Source organism: Leucopleurus acutus, assembly GCF_964270905.1.
Source record: "Leucopleurus acutus genome assembly, chromosome: 5".
In the NCBI taxonomy this organism is placed as follows: domain Eukaryota; kingdom Metazoa; phylum Chordata; class Mammalia; order Artiodactyla; family Delphinidae; genus Leucopleurus; species Leucopleurus acutus.
The window spans coordinates 58033688-58052564 of NC_139147.1; positions in this window are offsets into that span (position 1 = coordinate 58033688).

Sequence of the window (18877 nt, forward strand, 5' to 3'; positions counted from 1 at the left end):
AGGACCTACTGTATTGTATAGGGAACTCTACTCAATATCATGTAATAACCTATAATGGAAAAAGAATCTAAAAAAGAGCATAAAACTGAATCACTTTGCTGTACACCTGAAACTAACACAATATTGTAAATTAACTATACTTCAATAAAAAAAGACAAACTTTACAAAAGAAAACAAAAAAATACATAATTATTAAATTTACCAGACTGCCCTGGTGGTACAGTGGTTAAGAATCCACCTGCCCCTGGTGGTGGGAATGTAAATTGATACGGTCACTATGGAGAACAGTATGGAGGTTCCTTAAAAACCTAAAAGTAGAACTACCATATGACCCAGCAATTCCACTACTGGGCATATACCCTGAGAAAACCATAATTCAAAAACAGTCATGTACCACAATGTTCATTGCAGCTCTATTTACAAGAGCCGGGACATGGAAGCAACCTAAGTGTCCAGCAACAGATGAATGGATAAAGAAGATGTGACACATATATACAATGGAATATTACTCAGCAATAAAAAGGAATGCAATTGAGTTATTTTTAGTGAGGTGGATGGACCTAGAGTCTGTCACACAGAGTGAAGTAAGTCAGAAAGAGGAAAACAAATACCATATGCTAACACATATATATGGAATCTAAAAAAAAAAAAAAAAACCGTTCTGAAGAACCTAGGGGCAGGACAGGAATAAAGACGCAGACATAGAGAATGGACTTGAGGACATGGGGAGGGGGAAGGGTAAGCTGGGAGGAAGTGAGAGAGTGGCATGGACATATATACACTAGCAAACGTAAAATAGATAGCTAGTGGGAAGCAGCCGCAAAGCACAGGGAGATCAGCTCAGTGCTTTGTGACCACCTAGAGGGGTGGGATAGGGAGATTGGGAGGGAGACGCAAGAGGGAGGGGATATGGGGATGTATGTATCTGTATAGCTGATTCACTTTGTTATACAGCAGATACTAACACACCAGTGTAAAGCAATTATACTCCAATAAAGATGTTAAAAAAAAAAAAAAAATCTGGGCTTCCCTGGTAGCGCAGTGGTTGAGAGTCCGCCTGCCGATGCAGGGGACGCTGGTTTGTGCCCTGCTCCGGGAAGATCCCACATGCCGCGGAGTGGGTAGGCCTGTGAGCCATGGCCGCTGAGCCTGCGCGTCCGGAGCCTGTGCTCTACAACGGGAGAGGCCACAACAGTGAGAGGCCTGCGTACTGCAAAAAAAAAAAAAAAAAAAAAAAAATAGAATCTGCCTGCCAATTCAGGGGACACAGGTTCGAGCCCTGGTCCAGGAAGATCCCACATGCCGTGGAGCAACTAAGTCCATGTGCCACAACTACTGAGCCTGCGTGCCATAACTACAGAAGCCTGTGAGCCTAGAGCCCATGCTCTGCAACAAGAGAAGCCACTGCAATGAGAAGCCCGTGCACTGCAAAGAAGAGTAGCCTCCGCTTGCTGCAACTAAAGTCCGCACGCAGCAATGAAGACCCAATGCAGCCAATAAATAAATAAATAAATTTACCAGATGAAATTTTTATTGAACAATATAACAGTCAGTTAACACTAACTACTCTGTTTCAACCTACGATCGTAAGCACCTCTGCTTTGAAAGCAATAGCATGAAAAACAGCTGAAAGGATAAACAGTGCAATTCACATTCCCAAGATAATACCTGGTCATATCATACAAGCACCAGAGACACACATATAATTGTCCACCCTAACCTGAAGGACCTTCTAGGAAGAGAGACTTTAAAAATAGAGCCCAGAGCCTGCTGTTTCAAATCAGCCCTTTGCCACTCTACTCTGATTAAGGCTTCTTGCTTGACCAGGGAGGAGCAGAAACTGAATTACAGACTTTAGCCTTCTCTGAAGGCCCCTCTTATGCCAAAAAGCAGCTGATTTATCCTTCAGATCTGTGTACTAAATGAATTCACCCAGATAAACAGATGGCCTGACCAGAGTGGCATTTCACAGCAACATGTGTTTGTTTGAATAACATGGTCATAAACCTTTCACTCTGGGTCTAAAATTAAATTGTGGCTTTTGGATGTTACCTGGGGTAACTCAGGAGAGAGCACTCAAATGTCAAATTTATGGTTTAGTTTCTTCAGTAAGTTCTAAATAATTTTTATAGTCATTTATAAGAAGAACTTACAACATGTGTACATTTTGTGTACATGTGTGTGGTGGGGGGTATTGTACATAAAGATTCAAACTCTGTGATTCTGCGTACAGCTAAACAGACAGATTCATGCATGGGTTTGTGCCTCATCAGATGAAAGATATACTTCACTGCCATCTTGAGCCTGAAGTTTTACTTTCCAACGTAACAGCAGGCCAAGACTCTGGGATTTACTCTGCTGTAAAATTACTGATTGTCTCTGTATAATAAAAAATTAAGAGAAAGATAAAGAAAGAAACCTTCAGTTTGTACAGCAATTCTGCCCTAAATGACAATCTGATGTTACTCTTTTTTTTTTTTTTTTTTTTTTGCTGTACGCGGGCCTCTCACTGTTGTGGCCTCTCCCGTTGCGGAGCACAGGCTCTGGACGCGCAGGCTCAGTGGCCATGGCTCATGGGCCCAGCCGCTTCGCGGCATGTAGGATCTTCCCAAACCGGGGCACAAACCCGTGTCCCCTGCATCAGCAGGCAGACTCTCAACCACTGCGCCACCAGGGAAGCCCTGATGTTACTCTTAACATCCTCTCAGAAGAGCCAAGGATGGTGTAGGCAGGATGACATATTTATCAAAGGTGGAATAGGATGCGTAAGAGAGGAAACTGAGTCTGCAATGCAGTTCTGTACTGTTTTCTTCTCATATTTCATATTAACAGAGAATAACTGACTGATATTTTTGTCATACTGGAGTTATGTACTATTAGTTGAGATACTCTAATAAACCCCATCCTTTTCTGTGTGTTTATCCAACTACTACCCACGAGAATACAAGAAACGGCCATTATTGTTTTAATGGTGTGATGACATTATGGAGATTATTTTTTCATTTCTATTCACGATTATGTTATACTTTTTAAATAAAATTTTATTTTGAGATAATTATAGTTTCACATGTAGTCAGAAGAAACAATGCAGAGGGTTCCTTGTATATCTTTCACCTAGTTTCCCCTAATAATAAAATCTTGAAAAAACTATAGTAAAATGTCACAAACAAGAAATTGACATTGATACAATTCATGAGCCGTATTCAGATTTCACCATTTTTACACGCACTCATTTTTGTGCGTGCGTGTGTGTGTGTGTATTTGTGTGTGTATTTAGCTCTACATAATTTTATTGCATGTATAGATTCATATGACAACCACTATGGTCAAGATACAAAACAATTCCGGCATAAGGATCTCTCTACTATCCTTTTATAGCCACAGTCATCTCCCTCCCTTTTCCCACTCACTAACCCCTCATAATCACTGATCTATTCTCTATCTCTATAGTTTTGTCATTCCAAGAATGCTATATAAATGGAATTGAATCATATAGTATCTAACATTTTGAGATTGGCTTTTAAACTCAGCATAATTCCCTTGAGATCTCTTCAAGTTGTATTTCATGGTGTAGATGTACTACACTTTTTTAAGTCATTCATTCCATTGAAGGGAAAATGGTTAGGCAAACTGGGTTTTTGTTTTTGTTTTCTTCCAGTTTGGGGCTATTATGAATAAAGCTGCTATGAACATACATGTACAGTCTTTTGGGTGAACATAAGTTTTCATTTTTCTGGGATAAATGCCCAAGAGTGCAATTGCTGGGTTTTATGGTAAGCACATACTTAGTTTTGTAAGAGACCTCCATACTCTTTCCAGATTGGCTAGACCATTTTACATTCCAACCAGCAGTATGTTAGATTGTTCTTATCATAATAAAATGACATTCCACACATCTTTGATAGCCCAGATCAAGTTCTCAGTGACATCTTCCCTCCCTCATCATTTTTATCTATGCTTACCTCTCTCTATCTTACTGCTCATTAAGATTTGTAGTCTTCCAATTTTTAAATATTCCTCCTCTTTCCAACTACACTGAAAACTGAGTCCTAGGATTGCTGTTTTCCTTTGGCATTTCCCTTGCTGAGCTTGGTACAATAATTAGTAATCAGAAAATAGGTTTCTGAATGTTTAAAATCTTTTATTTTAAATTAATTAATTTTTGGCTGTGTTGGGTCTTTGTTGCTGCATGCGGGCTTTCTCTAGTTGCAGTGAGCTACCCTTCGCTGCGGTGCGCAGGCTTCTCATTGTGGTAGCTTCCCTTGTTGTGGAGCACAGGCTTTAGGCGTACGGGCTCTAGGCGTACGGGCTTCAGTAGCTGTGGCACGCGGGCTCAGTAGTTGTGGCACACGGGCTTAGTTGCTCCATGGCATGTGGGATCTTCCCGGACCAGGGCTCAAACCTGTGTCTCCTGCCTTGGCTGGCGGATTCTTAACCACTGAGCCACCAGGGAAGCCCTTAAATCTTTAAAGTTGAATAGATAAAAAGTAATATGAATCAATGAAATGTGTTGTAGTTTTCAAAAAATGACCAACTTTGTTTTCAGAAGTGAAGTTATCACACTTACGTAAATTCTAGAACCATTGTTATTAAGCAACTTACTATAGATACAGCAAATATGTGCTTATTCTATCTTGTTCCCAAAATAACCTTGATACTTTCTCTATGAAGACGTTAAACCATTAGAGAAATATCAAAATATTGTATCATATTTTTAATTAGAATGGCTTAAAGTACTGGTTTTCATTGCCTCTCTCTGGGTGTTTCTTGCCTAGCCATCCTGGCATTAGTTGACATAAGAGCAATGATATGCTGGTAAATGTTTAACAACAAGCTGTCTAGAAGGAAAAAAAAATGCCATGATATATAGCCTTTGACAATTTCCATGATGTAAAGACTCTGACCACGGCCAATTTCAAGCTACCATTTTGACATCACCAAGTGCAGATTCAGGAAGAGATGCTTACAATAGGCTCTAGTGAGCCAGTATGAGCTAGCTCCAGCACACAAGTGCTAGAGATATATTACATTTAATTCGGAAAATGTTTTACTATATATCAAATTCAAATGAGTCATCTGCACATGGGAGTTTTTCGGTGACTTAAATCTCCAAAACCTATTTTCTCACCAGTAACCTCTAATGTTTAATGCTTTCCTGGATTTAGCCTACTCTTCCCCCAGCTAACATCTATGCATCCTTTTTGTCGTGCTCAGATGCCTCTTTCTTAGTTTCCATGGACCAGCAGCCTCCATCCCGCCACACCCAACTTATCACAGGACCACATGTTGTATTTTCTCACCACAGTCCTGACTTTCCCTTCAGAGTACGACATACAACTTATGAATATACGTTTCTTTTTGTTCCTCTTTGTCTGTACTAGACTGGACACCATGTGAAGGCAGGGACTGGGTCTATTTTGCCCCCTCTAGTCCCAGCAGCCCGATGAATGAATGGATAAATTCACCTCCTTCTGCACTGGGGTGGCCCTTCCTCTCTCACTTGGCCCATGAGCTTTTCAGTCTGTTAAGATATCACAGGGGAAAAGAAGCTATTGCCTTTCCAGCCATCCTCATCTGTTAGAGGAGGTCACGGAGAGGACGTGACTGTCGGCTGATCCACGAGCTGGACCAGGGCAGTCGGAGGCCGCTCACCCCCGCCCCTGTCCTTGGAATGTACATTCTGCCCACCTTTTTCCACAGCTGGAGCCGTTTTCAAGGATGCAGCTTTGAGAGAGCAAGGTGGCGTTGAGGCCATCTGGATGGTAGGTGTGACTGAACCCAGGTAAGGCCTTTGTGTAAACGTTTAAGAGTCTGGCCAGGGATGCAGAGATCTCCTCCGTGTACGAGCGCCAGCTTCAGATTTCACCCGGGGGGAGACTTGCAAGGTTCCTAATCATCATCATCCCAAGTCGTACTCACATCAGCAAAACACTGTGCACTATCACCATTGGTTGGTGCAGAGGCTGTTACGGAGCAAAGCGCCCCTTGCCCAAAGCCACATGGAGGCCAGATACTGTGGAGGCCTTCCGCGAAAAGAAAAAGCTTTATTTCAGGGCGGTCAAGCAAGGAGACAGGAGGCAAGGCTCAACTCTGTCTCCCCATGGCAGAGTGATGTGGCTATTTAAGAGTCAGGGTTCTGGGACGAGGAAGAAAAAGGATGAGAGAGGCTGGTTCCACAGTTTATTGACTAGCTGAACTCCTAACGCGCAGGCGCAATCAGGTTCCCTTAACGCGCAGGCGCAATCACAGGAGACCTGTGATTCAGGTCTCCGTGAGTCGCGTGTGCGAGTTTCAGGCGAGCGGGTATGAAACAGGTGGGGAAAATTTGGATTGTGTTGTCAAAAAGGTTACCCATTGGACAAGCAAGCTTATTTTAAGCAGACTCTGATCGGCCACATAGGTTCAATCCAGTTTTAGCCAGTTTTGTTGCGTTGTAAGCGGAGAGGTTTTTTTTTTTTGCGGTACGCGGGCCTCTCACTGTTGTGGCCTCTCCCGTTGCGGAGTGCGCAGGCTCAGCGGCCATGGCTCACGGGCCCAGCCGCTCCGCGGCATGTGGGATCCTCCCGGACCGGGGCACAAACCCGTGTTCCTTGCGTCGGCAGGCGGACGGACTCTCAGCCACTGCGCCACCAGGGAAGCCCCGGAGAGGTTTTTAACAAGCTGTTGCCTTATCTGCTGTTGTGTAAGACAAGCTCAAGAAATTCTGTTAGTCATCGGTTTCTGTTAACCCTGTGGGGCACGTCTCAAGGTAGGGGGAATTTATTTCTTTCATCAACATTTACCAACTTTTTTCTTTTCCTCTTTTTTTTTTTTTTTTTGCGGTACGCGGGCCTCTCAGTGTTGTGGCCTCTCCCGTTGCGGAGCACAGGCTCCGGACGCGCAGGCTCAGTAGCCATGCTCTTCAACTGGTTCATTCGGCCGTGCAAATGTTCTCACCACCCCATTACCCCCTTGCACTCTCTCTCTCTCTCTCTCGTCTTTATTAACAATCATGTATGATTGTTTTATCATTATAGAGGTAAAGGGGCATTAAATGGTTCTGTTTCTTTCTTCGTTTTTGTATCACTTGCAGAAATTGCAAAGCTAGAAAGATTTTCTTTGCTCTGTTTTCTCTGTTCCCACACTAGCTCTCTGAAAGCATGTTTTTGTTTTTTATTGTATATTCTGTCATCTGGGACCTAGAACAGTGCCTGCTACACAGTAGGCATTCAGAACACATATGTTGAATGAGTGAATTTATTTCTGAATCATTTAGATAAATTAGGAGAGTATGCAGTTCATTCTAGAAAGAAGCCTGAGGACAGATGTTTTATACAAGAATGATATTTAAATATTTTAAAAAGTAAACCAATCTGTGAATAGATAACTATTAGTTATAATTAATTTAGCAACTAAATAAATACTTGAAATGAAATAACTGTAAAGTTAACAAAAAAATTCAGTATATTATGGGTTGATCTTTGTCTTGTCCTATAACACCTCTCAGGCTCTGGGTTTTGAAAGTACCAATTTCCTGAATTAACAGCTAGTTGATTTTTGTCTCAGAGATAATATTTTACATGTATGTGGCACTTTAGAGATTACAAAGCTGTTTCTTATATTGTCACACTTGATTATTATTCAAACTAAATGGAGAATTTCCCATGCTTTTAAGTCAGACTGTATGCTGTTGGATATAAAAGAAATAAATACTATGTCAGAATATGCTAGTTAACTTGGAAGATCTGTTTCTCTTTCCTTAGAAATAAGAACACTACTTTTACACAGGGCACAGATCAGACATCTAAGAATCTATTTTTCTCAGCTCCCTTACAGCGCACTGTGAATATGTGGCTAAGTTTTTATCAATGAGATTTAAGTGACATTGTGAACAATTCCTCCCTTAAATGGAGAAGACATGCTCTTCTTCATCCTTTCCTACATCCAAATACCTGAAATGCATTTGTAATCGCTGGAGCTTTTTCAGTCATTTTAGACCAAGAGGGAAAAGGCCACAACCATGTCCATCTTACCCCCCGTTGTATTTTCAACACTTAGCACAAGACATAGCATATAGTAGCTATAAAATTTAATATTTACCAAATAAATGAATAAACATAATTTCCTTGATTATATTCTTTCCTGCCTTTATTTTCTTCTTGGAGAAGCTTTGGCCAGCTATATTCTAAGGAAGTAGTTATAATACTAGAGGTATTAAAGGTCCACGTTTGCACAGTCCTATGCCATGCCATAGATCATTTTTAGCCATTTACACAATTAACTAGTTTTTTTTTAAAGCTATAGAATTATTTTGAAGTCCCCATTGTAGTTCTTGGGAGAGTTACTGCATATAAGGCTTTACCATGACATAAGGAGCTTGTGCAAGAGAATTTATATCAGCTAAGAGATCTATAAGGTTAGGACTAGACTCTCACAAATCTCCAACAGTTTCAATAAGATAAGTTGGGGAAAGTATGCAGGTGACCTAAGGAGACATTAAGTACAGTTGGAGCCAGAAGGTAAAGGAAGATTAATCTCTGGAGGGAACTGAGGTCTGCATTGGGGTGTGATTCAGGGTGGGCTTCTGTGTCCTGGGCTATTGTATATGCAGTAGCTTTTACCCTTAGAGTTCTTACAGGTGTCATTCAGTCACTGGTAATTCCTGTGATTTTATGACTAACTTTACTTAAAAACTACATTTTGATAGTAGCTGTCTCTGGTTGTCATTACATTATTGTTTTAAGATGTAAACTATATTAAAGCTTTTGGGAACAGATATCAAGACATTATATGGTTATTATATTTCCAAATGATCATTTAGAATATCCTAAACTTACAAACTCCCAAAATTCCTTTAAAAATTTCTTCGTTAGTGTAGTATCAAAAAGATCTCAAGGCAATATTTATACAAAGTAATAGCATATCTTTCCTACCTTACTGGTTTGAAAGAGTTCAGCGACGTGCCGTAAATTGCTTAAAACATTATACATACCCAGTCTTACTGGATCCCAGGTGGACTCATTGCCTCATCTTTATAAAGGATGGATTTTTTTTTTGACATGTGTTTAATGGTGGTATTTTTTGTAGTAGCTAATGCTGAGATTTCAGGAGAGAAATTTGGTGCTGGAAATATATTTACTATACTTCTGGCACATAAACCAAAAGCTATTAGACTTTAATGTTTTTTTTCCCTAAACTTTTTATAGCCTTTCATTTTTAATCGCTGCCAATCTGCTGATTTTATTTTAAGTAGATACTTCAAGACTGTGCTTTGTCAAAACAGACAGATGTATCATTAAATTCCCTCCCAAATTACACATTAGGCAATGTCTTTGTGTCTTTGTTCATGTGCTACTGAGGTATTTGAATTTGTTATAATCTGGAGAAGAAAGAAGGCCAGAGAGGTGATTGACAGAGCAAAGAGCTCTGTAATTTAAAATTGATTGTTCTGATTGCAGATGACTTTGTGAAATGCATATTAGCCAAAGTGGGGGTGATAACAGCTTTATGTGCTCATGTTGGCAGGTCACTGTGGCACTGTTTTGCTGCAAGAGGCTAGTGGAAGAGTCCACACCAGAAGTCTCTGGAGTTGCTTTCCTGTCTGTTAATCATCTCTTGATAGAAACGGGTGAGGGATAATTTGGGTAATTCTCAAATGTGCCTTTTCAATTGGGTTATGTAGTAACTTCCTGTTAGTGCTGTAACAAATTACCATAAACAAAGAGGTTTAAAACAACACAAAATTTAGTTTCTTACAGTTCTGGAAGTCAGAGTCTGAAGTGGGTCTTACTGGGCTAAAAGTAAGGTGTCAGTAGAGCTGCATTCCCTATGGAGGCTTTAGGGAAGAATTTGTTTCCTTGCCTTTTCTGGTTTCTAAAGGCTGTTTGCCTTCCTTGGCTTGTGGCCCTTTCTCCATCTTCAAAGCCAGCAGTGTAGCATCTTCAAACTTTCTCTTACTCTGACCTTCCTGCCTTGTGATCACATTGAACCCACAAGAAAACACAGAATAATCTCCCCATCACAAGGTCCTTAAGTTCATCACATCTGTAAAGTCCTTTTTGCTATGTAAGGAGACATTTTCACAAGTCCCAGGGATTAGAACATAGACATCTTTACAGAGGCCATTATTCTGCCTTCCACAGATTATTTAAATCTAATAATGCATATTAAGGGACTTCTGTATGTAAGCCCCTTTTCTAAAGCTGAGAGCCCATGATAGATTTCCATAGTTGTTCCTGGACCACACTGTCTGGAAAGCCATCTTTTTACCAAATGAGTCTAGTTAATGGTTTCAGTAAAGGAAAAGAAGTAGAGATTATCTTGAGAAGAGGGGCATACCTTCCAATAAGGGGAGCATCTAAGTAAATTGAAGCTCCATGAGAACGACATGCATATCGTTGCCCATTGCCCCCACCCCATGATACACAGGACAGCGATACCACATCCTTGTTTTCAGTGACCTTTTTTTTCTCATCCCATGAAGAAAATTTGAATCCATAATCTCAGAATTGGGTGAGAAAATGTTCCCTGAAAGGATATCTGGTATACCATGGTTATCATGTTTACGGTTCACCTGCGTCAAAGATTGAGGTTAAAAAGACAATTTGGTGATCTTCAGATAAAGCATCTCTAGATGGGAAAATATGAAAACTAGCACTGGAAGCCCTCATAATGGGGATGATGGAAAAATTCCATCAACTCTGGCAACTGCTGTGTTCTGAGAATGTTGTGGTTTACCGAGTTGTGTGAAATGACTGTGCCTCTCAGAGTAAACAGAGCTACTGAGGAGAATCTAGCTGGTTCGAATGACAGAATGACAGAAGAAATGCAAGCCCTGCATTTTATGTGCAGCCTGTCATTGGAGAAGCCTTTCCATCGTTATTAGCAAGCTGTACTAAATCCTGAAAACATGCTGTTTCTAAAACTGTCCCCACTTTTGGGACTAAATGTTCTTTCTGTTCCTTTTACTGCCTCCAGCTACATTTAAACGTCCCTTTAGTACTTGAAGTTTGTCATGTGTTGGCCACTTCGGTTTTTGCTGAGCTGAGCAATACTCTATTGGGTTTTGGAGGCTCCTCAATCATTTGCTTACTGGAGCGCCCCTGTGGCCACTGAATGAGGTTTTCTCTTTACCCACCAGGAAAAGATAGACATTTTTACATTTCTTTCCAGTTTCTTGGGACCTTAAACCCAAAGACGGATCTGTGCGGGCCTCCCTGTGCGTTGCCATCACCAGAGTCATCTTAACTTTCTCTCTGGGGACAGATTCAGATACCTGATGCCAACATGGGGGCAGACAGGAGTCGATGTTCTACTTTTAAGGTAGTTTTGTCTCTGCTTTTTCTTTTCTCATGTCAAGTTAAGAAAAGGAATTGATGTTTATTTTCAGAGCCTCCTTTTTCTCCATGTAAAGTCTTGATCATTAATGTTCAAAACTTTAAAAATTTATTCTTCTACTCTTCCAACCTTCATTTGTTGACGGTCTACTACATACAAAGTACTGTGCTTAGAATTCATGAGGATTCTATATCTGAGTCCAAAGGGATAAGCAGAGAACGGAGAGAATACAGGTTCTCTCTGAGATTCTAGACCTGGGTTTGTTATGATGTCACCAACACGTTGTGACCTTGAGTAAATCCTTTCCTCTTAGGAATTCTGTCTCCTCCTCTGTGAAAGGGGTTGGTGCCGGTTGATCTCCAAGGCCGCGCAGCTGTGTGTTCAGATGAGTGTAAGGCCAGGAGTGCAGCTCTCCTTACCTGCCCTGTTTCCACTAGTGAAGGGGAAATCTTAGGGAAAGGCAGGATGGCAAGATTCCTTCCAAAAGATGACACTTTAAGGGGAACACTCCCTTTCCCATTCCAGGACAAAAACTTTCCCCCTCTTAGTGTATATAATGCCAGGAATCATAGACAAAATCTGTTTAAAGTAAACCCAAGGCAAACAAACAAATAAAATGCTTAGTTATTGCAAAAACAGGATGGTAGCAATTTTTAGAGAATTAACCAACTTGTTTTTAAATTAAAAAGGTAGCCCATACTAAAAAATTTAGGAAATAATAAAAAGCACAGAGGGGAGGGATAAAAGTTAGCAATAATCCCACTGTTCAGGGATATTCATTGTTAGCGTTTTAGTGTGCTTCCTTAGAGCCTTACAGTTCTTTGTAGTCCCGACATAGACTGGATGTTTGTGTCCCCCCAAGATTATATGCTGAAGCCTAACCCCAATGTGATGGTATTAGGAGGTAAGGCCTTTGGGAGGTGATTAGGTCATGAGGGCAGAGTTCTCATGAATGAGATTAGTATCCTTACAAAAGAAAACCCACAGAGCTTCCCCGACCCACTGTGTGAGGACACAGTAAGAGGATAGCCATTTATGAGCTGGGAAGCTGGCGCTCACTAAGCGCCAAGTCTGCCAGTGCCTTCCTCTTGAGCTTCCCAGTCTCCAGAATTGTGAGAAGTAAACTCCTGTTGTTTCTAAGCCACCCAGTCTATGATTATCTGTTACAGCGACTCAACTGGACGAAGACAAGTCCCAATTAATATTAAGAATGTGTTCCCTGTAATACATCTTATTTTTTTACATAACACTATATTTTCAATAGCTATAAAATAATATACATCTATTGTTATAATTTTGGAAATTACTTAATAATTATTATTTAATAATTATTAAATTACTTAATAATATAAGGAAGAAAAAATGAACACCTTAAACTTCATCTGAATTCTTGGATAGTGGTGATTTTGTGTCTCTCTCACTTTCTGCTTCATGCTTTATTTTTCTCAAAGATCTCATTTGAGTCTCGGTACTATTCTCAGACAGCATTGTTTCTTTTTAAGCACAGGTAGAACAGTGTGTGATTCCTGCCCTGTGGACACTTCCCTTGGCTGGCACAGTGATTAACCTGGCGTCAATTACACTAAGTGCTATTTAAGGAGGGAGGACATGCAACCTGAAGTTAAACCATTAGCACTAAATTAAGGCCATTGTGAAACAGTCAAGACATCTTTTAGATACAGATACGCTTTGTTCTCTTTCTGCTGCACACAGAGATTTGGTGATTTCATCCAAGTTAAGCTGAGTTGGTCAGGTGGATATTTGAAGAAACGTGGTTACTAGGACCACCTTTCCTTGCAGGAGAAGTGTCTTCTGCTTTGCACTAAGGCGGTGGGTGCCGTGCTGTTCAGGGTTCACAGAGAATTCACTCCCTCCCTGCAAAAACACACTTATGGTGCATATTATTTGTACTCTGTATTAAGCTTTGTGTGTGTGTATGTGTGTATGTATCTGTGTATGAATGTGTGCCCACAAACACAGGTGACAGTTCATAGACACCTAGGCATTTTTAGGTGCAGAAACAAGTTATAAGTCGTATAGAAGGAATTTATAAAGGGATTTGAAGTCAGAATGCTTTTTTTTGGTAGCTTATATGTGCATTAATCTGGCTAATTGTGATTATTTTCTTATATGGAAGGTTTTAATATGTCACACAATTTACAGTAGCCATTTATTATTATTTTTTGAGGGCCTACCATGTGTCAGGCATCTACTAAGCATTGGAGCTGTAGGAGTGAACAAATAGACAAATTCTCTGCTCTCTCAGAATTTATGGTCCAGTGAATGGAGGCAAAGAAAAAAGCAAACAAATAAATTAAATAGATGTTAATAGCTGCTTGGAAGAGACAAAAAAGCAAGGAGAGACAATAAAGCAGGGGCATAGGGAGTATATATGAATGTTGCTGGGTGTTGGTGCAGAAGGGTTAGAGGGTGGCTATTTTAAATAGTGTCAGGGGGCTTCCCTGGTGGCGCAGTGGTTAAGAATCCACCTGCAATGCAGGGGACAAAGGTTTGAGCCCTGGTCCAGGAAGATCCTACATGCAGCGGAGTAACTAAGCTGGTGTGCCACAAGTACTGAGCCTGCTCTTTAGAGCCCACTAGCCGCAACTACTGAAGCCCGCACGCCTAGAGCCTGTGCTCCACAATGAGAAGCCACTGCAATGAGAAGCCCACACACCGCAGCGAAGAGTAGCCCCCACTCGCCACAACTAGAGAAAGCCTGCGTGCAGTAATGAAGACCCAACGCAGCCAAAAATAAATAAATAAAATAAGTAGTGTCAGGGAAGGCCTGACCATATATGGGACGAATCATGCAGATCATAAATGTGAGTGATAAGGAGGCATGTGAGTGGAGACCTGCAGCACATGAGGAAGGGAGTCATGCAGCCATCTGGAGGAGAGTGATGTAGGCAGAAGGATCATCATGTGCAAAGGTCCTGAGGCAGATACACGCTTGACGTATTTGAGGAAGAGCAAAGAGGCCTGTATGGCTAGAATAGGGGAAGTGAGGAAAATAATGGTAAGAGGTGAGATCAGAGAGGAATCACGGTTCTCAACTTTAGTAAGCATTTCTCTTAGATGCTGTTTGCATATCATTTTACTCATACTTTGACCGAGTGTGCTTTGATTCCTGGGGGAAATCATACAAGGTAGCGTCCAGCCAAATGGACTGGTGGTCGTTTGCTCTCCTGTTTTGGTAATCTGAGAGGGTGTATTAGTGTATTCAGTTTCCATTGCTGCAAAACAAATGACCACAAATTTGGTGGCTTAAAACAATGCCATTTATCACCTATAATTTCTGTGGGTCGCAAGTCCAGGCATAGATTAACTGGATCCTCTGCTCATGGTCAAGCCAAATTCAAGGTGTTGACTGGTCTAGGTTCTTATTTGCAGGCTCTGGAGAAGAATCCGATCACGAGCTCATTCAGGTGGCTGGCCACATTTTGTTCCTTGCAGTTGGAGGACTGAGGTCTTTATTTCCTTGCTGACTATCACCCAGTCTCAGTTTCTAGAGTCTGCTGCAGTTCCCTGCCACACGGCACCCTCTGTCTTCAAAGCCAGCAATGGAGAATCTTCCTCACATCAGATCCCTCTCATAGGTCTAATCTCTCACGTCAAGAAGGGCCCAGTCTCTTTTAAGGATTCATCTGATTAAATCAGGCCGGTCAAGGGTAATCTCCCTATCTTAGAGTCAACTGATTAGGGAATTAATTACATCTGCAAAATCCTTTCATAGCAGCACCTAGATTAGCATTTGATTGAATTACTGGGAGAAGTTGTAGGGGTGTACGTACACCAAGGGGCAGGAATACTTTCTACCATCTTAGATTTCTGCCTACCATAGTGGGGAAACCTACAACTAGAATAGACTGTATGTAGGAGGGGAATGTTTGTGGCTAAATGTCCTTAGGCACACTCAGACCCAAGTCATCCACATTTATGTTGGAAATGGGTGAAGTGGGTGAGGTTGAGGAGGAGGGGCATTTTACAGGTGCTGACTTGGAATCACCACTGCTGAAGGTGTGAGGAGTGGGGACAGGAAGCTGGCATTTGTTGAGTTTGATTGTGTGCCCCCTGCTGGAGGGTGTGAACACTGGCATAAATAGGGAAGGGCAAGAGGCGGTAAGGGGTAGGGGCTGCCTAGGGAGACTGAAGATTAGGGATCAGAAACACAGAATTATGAGTAGCCTCGACAGTGAGTTTTATCTGCAGGGGCTATCTGGTTCGAGCATATGAGGAAAGTGAAGTTCAAAGAATAACATTTGAGGAGAGGTGTGGCCAGGATGCCAGGCCAAGCCTCCTGTAGGTCTGCTAATGCTGGTCAGAGTGTGGTCCATGAATTGACAATGTCAGCATCACCTGGGAGCTTCTTAGACATGAAGAATCTTAGGTCCCACCTCAGACTTTCTGAATCAGAATCTGCGTTTTATCAAGATCCCCAGGCGACTCCGTGTGCGTTAAATTTTGAGAAGCGCTGCTCTACCCTGTTGGCCCGAGGAGGAGACCTTTTGTCTAGACTTCTCAGTAATCTGGCAAATGTTCTGCAGCCAAGGCAACCCCCGAGTCTCCAATAAACCAGGACAGTTGGTCCTCCAGCCTTCTGTCATCAAAGGCACAGTTAGTTATAACTATAAACACCTGCTAGATGTCACTGCTCTGGCCCTGTGCCACCCTCTCCGGTCCTCCCGCTGTCACCCAGGGATTATGTCACTCCTAGAAAGTAATTTGAGATCCTTTGGGCTGATAGAACTTCTTACAAATATCCAGCCAGAATAATGACCATGGCTGTCATAGACTCACTGAGTGCCTGTCGGGGATGAGAACTCGTGAGGCAGGACTCAGTCTGCCCAAGTCGATCTAGCAGAAAGGTTCTCCCTGGGAAGCCAAACGCTCTGAGGGTGGCCCCGTGGGAGCCGACTGGACTGGCTGGAGCCATCAATCTTGTGAGCTGCTTCTCTAGCTCTTTAGAAATAATGAGTCTGTCCGGTGGAATGTGACTAAATGGCTTGAAGTTATCAAGCTGAGTGCCAGCTGAGGGCCTGTCCCTGCTCAACAAACCTGCCAGCAGCCTCCACTCAAAACCCCTCAAACAAGATGAATGGCCAGGCTACTTTGGAACTTCACCGAAGCTCCTCCCTCTTCCAGGATGACATGTCAGGCGTCTGCTATGCTGAGATAATGACAGAAACAGTTGTGGATTAATGGGGATAGACTGTGGGCCAACTACAGTACTGAGTATTTGACTGTGTCTTCCCTTGGAAGCCTCACAACAGTTCTAGGCAATAGTTTATTTCACAGATGGGGAAACCGGAGTTCAAAAAGGAAAATAACTCAGAGAGCAGGTAGCAGGCCCAGCATTCTCACCTGGCTCTTTCTGACCCCCAGTACATGTTCTTAACATCGCTCTAATCTGAATTTGCCTTCGCGATCCTTTACCCACTGCAGAAACAGTCCCACACAGGGGCACATGCTCCGGCAGAGGGGCATTTGTAAGCATCGCATCAGAGCACAGCCCAGCCCACCAAACCTTAAAAGTTGCTCTCTCCTAGAGGAGGCAATGAATAGGAAATTTATTTCAAAATTGGAAAGATCTATAACCATCTGTGTTCCTAGTACCCGGTCCACAGCTGTGTGCGGGCATGCTACGTTTGGTAAATACAAGAACGACAATATCCAGCATTTTATGATATGTTATAGTTTACTCCCACATACCATCTTCATTTGTCTTCGCAATTATCTGTTGTATACATAGAAGAGATATTATTTCTACTGTTAAGGAAACTCAGGCTGAAAAGTGAAACTGGACTTGCCCGAAGTCATACAGCTAAGATACGGGTGAAAAACTCAACCCTGTGTGTCCTGACTCCGCGTTCTGTGCTCATTCCATGAGACCACAACTGTGGTGACAAATACAACTACACTTGGCAGTGTGTCCTGATCACAGCTCACTGTCTTGGAGGAAAGTACTACTGGGCGATAGAACCCTTGATAGTTGGCATAATACATGACAGACTCAAGTGGTCTTTGAACCTATGAGTTCTATCTGGATGACAGCATTTAGAGCTTGTAAGGTGTGTGCACAGAAATTATCTAGTCATATGCACCCATCTTGTGAGGGACATAGGGCAACACTGAAGCCACTCACCACAGGTGGCTATCAATCACTTGAAATGTGGCAGCCCAGATTGAGATGTAAATGTAAAATACACACTGAGTTTCAAGGACAGAGTAGGAAAGAAAATGTAGAACATCTCTTTGATAAGTTGTTATATTGACTACATGTTGACATAATTATATTTTGTCTATGTTGGGTTAAATAAAATATAGTGTTAAAATTATTTCCACCTGTTTCTTTTTACTTTTTAATGTGGCTACTAGAAAATGTACGATCACCTATGCAGCTTGCCTTTACATCTCTTGGACTTGCCTAAAGTCCACAGTAAGTTGATATCACAGTGAAGAGTAAAAGAAGTCCCACAGCCCTCTTTCCAGTTTGAACCCTTAAGAGAGCAGTACCTTTAGTGAGTGATTAACTCTGCACGGCTGAAAATGTGGGACCCTGTGGAGCAGCGCCTCTCAAATTTCATTTGCAGACAGAACACGCGCAGTTCTTGTTAAAATGCACATCCTGGTTCAGTAGGTCTGAGGGCGGGACCTGAGGTTCTTTATTCATAATGAGCTCGCAGGTGATGCTGATGCTGTGGTCCATGCTCCTGCTTTGAAAAGCAAGAACCTCTAGAAGATGAGCAGAAACCACACTTCTGCACAGGGGGCTTTCATTGCCTCTCAAGTCATGCCATGAACACAATACCTGAGGCCAAGAGTACCCTGGTGCTGAACACACCCATTCAACCTGTGTCAGGCCCTGAAGTAGCTGAGGGCAACAAGCTTGTGTATGGATTTCAAATATGTGATGCCCAGGGCCACGGGAGGAGTGAAAGGGGTGTGGTGTGCATTGTGTGTGCGTGTGTAGTTGGGGGGTGGACAGGAGGAGCTTGACCAGGTGAGCTGTTAGAGCCAGGAGTGCCTTTTCAAAATTTGGGTTGTTTGTGTGTTAACAGCCCTTTGAATTCTGCTGTACAACTTTCATGTCTACATAGAGCTAGAAGTTTGTTTTTTTTTTTTAAATGACTATATGATATTTTCCTAAGTGAGGCTTTAGGTGAGAAGCTTATTGGGGAAAAGTTTTGGTTGAACTAGACGGCAAATAGAAGCTGTAATAACCTCTCTCATCCTTTTAGTTAAAAATGTTTCTAAAGTCAGGCTGGAATTCCTCTTGTGTTAGTCCTAGTTAAGTTCAGTTAATGAAACTCAGATATTTTCCCTCCTTTGTTTCCCAGTGTTTTGTTGGGAATTTTTCTTACTCACAGCCCTTGAGTATTACCTGAGACAGTCTAATTCTCCTTTCCCTTTCCTTTTTTTTCCCCTTTCCTCTCCCGTCCCCTCCTTTCCCCTTCTTATCATTTCCTTGCCATCTCCTTTGGCTTTCAGCTGCTCGTCTCAGGGGCTTGTTTTTGTGCTGGAGGCTTGGGCTTGGACGAGGCTGTCTTAGCGCAGTATC